The sequence below is a fragment of the Coturnix japonica genome, chromosome 32 (assembly GCF_054131305.1).
Source record: "Coturnix japonica strain WE chromosome 32, WE-NBRP24, whole genome shotgun sequence".
Classification (NCBI taxonomy): domain Eukaryota; kingdom Metazoa; phylum Chordata; class Aves; order Galliformes; family Phasianidae; genus Coturnix; species Coturnix japonica.
In genome coordinates this window covers 1,448,494-1,452,047 of record NC_140694.1, presented here as the reverse complement: position 1 = coordinate 1,452,047, position 3,554 = coordinate 1,448,494, and the positions used below count along the sequence as shown (strand labels likewise).

Genomic DNA, 3,554 nt, shown 5'->3' with positions numbered 1-3,554 from the left:
TGCGGTCAGAGAAAGAGTTTATAATCAGGAAAGAAACCTGGCCTGTCATGGGTCAGCAAGGACCAAAAGCTAGGAACCCAGATTATTTATATTACCAGTGTCTTAAAATAATTTAAACTTCAGTCAGTTTTCAAAGCTTCCAAAAACATTAATCCACAACAATGTAGAACTCAGAGATCTCCAGCTTTCATTTCCACAGCCTGTGCCACTCAGGCTGAGCTGGGTGCAGAGAGGCCAGGGTGTGAGCAGGATGGATAAATGCTGCCCTTATCCACGCATCAGATCCTGCATGTAGAAATCCTTTGTATTCGTTATTCATGAATGCAATATGGCATGAGGATCCATGATCTTTATGGACAATGAATTCTGAACTCCCTGGGAGAGGAGAATATTTGCCTGTAGAAACCCGAGTCCAAGAACTGAACGTGCCCAGCTGGGGAAAGCACACACAGAAATAGTCTCTTGTTTCTGGCTGCAGCTCATACAGGCAGATCGCTTATTTACCTCATCTAAATATTTGACCTTTATGCTTTTTGGAAATTGTATTTTTTTTTCTTTTTCTTCTTAATTATGTGGAAGGAGCACCTCCTTTCAGTGCTCTGATGGACTTCTCTATAAATAGCCCCTCACATCCCAGAACTTCACAATGAAACCTGCAGCAAAGTCAGCATCCTGAGGACTTTTTAAGCCTGAGATGGGAACCACGTGGAGTTTAATCATTAATCACCAGCCTTTAATTAACAGCTCTGGGCTTTGAACAAAAGGTGCTTGCTGCAAGGCTGCTGAGGGGCCCTGAGCTCTTCTGTGCGCTTTCATTTGAGGGACCCAGTGGCATTCCTAAAGGGGGCTGTTGGAGTAACCTTCTCCTTGTGGGAAGGGGTCACGCTTCCCAAGAAGAGCAGATGTTTGTGGCCCAATCTCCATTTTCACAACTGCCCTGCTGGCAGGCTGGAGGTCTGAGATGGCTCAGTGCAGGGATGCTACCAGTTCCCTAAGCCCTACTTTGCTCTGGAAAGGACTTGAGCATCTCCAGAGCCTTGTTGCCTCCATCAGGTGAGGTGGGCTTTAACCAAAGGAAAGAGGAAAGTTGCTCCAGGCTTGGAAAATTTTATAGGGGAGTGTTCAAAATTGAGCACTTGGGAGAGAAAGAAAACATTGCTATAAAAGTTGACTCAGCCAATATTTTCTACATTCTTGCTGCTGTGATTGAAGATATTTGTTTTTAATATAGGTTTCTCCCATTTGTAGTCTGGCTTTCCTGTAGTAAAATCTAAAGGGCAGATCCTCAGCTGATATAAATTGGCTCCACTGAAGTTAATGGAGCCATGCTGGTTTGTACCAGCTGAGGGATCTGGCTTGTGCTGCAGTGCTCCATACCCCCATTATCCTGCCATGATTACGATACTAATTCAGTAAAATGGCTTCACAGTGTAATAAAACCAACCCAGAGCATGGAAGATGAAAGGACTCCCTTCTCCATTTGACCTGGTATTTTTCAACAGAATGTTTTCCCTTATTTTCTCTTTTGTTAGGAAATGCTCTAAACTTTTTGCTTGCTTTCTTGCTTTTTGGCTTCAGCACGAAGGCTGTGTGTGTGTAGAAAGCATGTGGCACATGCAGTGGTGTGATGGGTCAGGGCACAGTGTGCCTCGTGCAAGGGAACGAATTGGTTCTTCAAAGGGCAGGGCTGATCCTGCAGAGCAGCTAAAGCCCTGAGCTAACCTTGACTCCTGAAAAATGGGAGTTATCATACTCCAGGGCAGAGCATTGATCATTTTACTCATTCTCTGCCCTGTGTAGTTTTTCTTGATCTGCCTGTGGTGGAAGACGCAGCCCAAGAAGCTCAATAAAGCTGCATCCACTTCTGTCACAGGGGAAAAAGACATGTTGGTGGCTTTCCTCCTTGTGATCAGCTCTTCAGCCATAGCAGAAAGGTGAGCAGTGGGGAGCAGGACGAGCTGTGCTATCTGGTTGCTTGGAGCTGTTGAAAACCGAAGGGAATAAAGAGACACAGAGATCTGAATAAAGGCAGACAGATGCATGGCTGGATCCCTAGGATGAAATGTTTTGTTTGCCACAGCGCAGCTGAACTGCACAGAGGTTTTGTTCTGAACCAGGAGGGAGTTTCACAGGGATGTTGCTAAATGGAGGCAGTAAATTTAACTTTAAAGGGCCGTGAATGGAGGCTTTTGGCTAAAAGCTGAAGTGCTGTTACTTTTTACTGGGCCTGTTTAACTCCACTTGGAACAGGACAGTGTGTTTGACTTATAAGGCTCCTGGAAGGCTTGGCCTGTGTGTCCTGCTCCTGGCAGAGTAGCAACGAGCCATAAAGGTGAGTGTGTGCCAGCCTGGCCCTTCTGTGCTAAAGGAAATACAAACAGATCTCACCTGTGGCTTAGGGAGAGCTGTGGGTGTAAGTGCTGGGAGCAGGGCTGTGCCATGGCAGCACAGTTTTAACTGTCAGAATAGCTAAAGGGTTCAAAGGCAGTCAAAATGTCCAATGTCCAGAATTGGCAGGTTTGCTTGAATCCTGCTCCCAGACCTGTGCTAATCCTCTAATATCATTGTAATAATCCTGATTCAAAGAAGGGTTTTCTTACCAGCTCATCATTTCGAAACAGTCTGAGCCTTCTTGTAGTATTATCCAATTTAAAACTGTTTAAACCTTCTGCTTCTTTTAGGGAAAAACATGCGTTTTGCACCAAAGTCTGCTCAGAAGCAGCAAAACCTCTCATGCTCATATCTACTAGTGTCTCGTTGCAAGCAATTTTAAAACATGCCCTGTGTTTGGATTGTGTTTGAGACTCGGTTATTTGTTGTGGGTTTAGCAGACTGCAATCACCCACTTAAGGTGGAACTTGGCCACCTTCATTCCTTTCCTCCCAATGCTAAGGAAGCATCCAAAATTCTTGTATTTGGCACAGGTTGGCAGTGGATGCTGTCCCAGACTGAGAGGACCATTCCTCATGTTGTGTGGTTGTGGTCTGAGTGTCTTGGCAGTGGGAAGCTCTGTTTACCAAGAAAGATGGACCCAAGCTGCCTGGCTGAGGGGACAGGAGCATGCACACAGGCCTTACCTGTGGGGTAAGTGCACCCTTTTCTTGCATTAATTGGAGAAAAGAATTAATGATCTGGAAAGCTCTGCAGAACACAGGTGTCTGTGTCCTTAACCAAGCATTGGTGGCCAAGTGATGGCTGTGCAGAGCCCAGGGAGCCTCTGTGCCCCCAGTGATTGAGCACTGTTCCTGAGAAGGGGAGGCAGAGCTGGAGCAGTGGGTGCGGGCAGCCATCACTAGACCTAATCAGGCAAGGAAAAGCTTTGGAGCATATGGACCCCAATGTGTGGTCCAAGTGCAACAGCTTGGTGAGTGTCCTGCAGGGAGACTTTTACTAGCGCTGCAACAATAATTCATCACTGCCTGAAGGCTTGATGGGTCTGGTACTCCTTGTCTTAATTGACCTCGGCTGGAGACCTGCGTTTCAGTCCAGCTTAGTCACAAAGGACTTGGTCTGTACCTGGGCCTTAAAGAGGATATTTATCAGAAAAATCATAT

At 46.1% G+C, this 3,554-nt stretch overlaps 1 long non-coding RNA gene across 1 annotated transcript; it reads left to right on the top strand.

The window, feature by feature from the left end:
- Positions 1–1,386: 1,386 nt before the first annotated feature.
- LOC146755436 (uncharacterized) lies at positions 1,387–3,078 on the top strand. The gene is made up of 3 exons (XR_014938073.1): positions 1,387–1,488; positions 1,801–1,934; positions 2,925–3,078. It is a non-coding gene; the product is annotated as an uncharacterized LOC146755436 (long non-coding RNA).
- Positions 3,079–3,554: the final 476 nt, after the last annotated feature.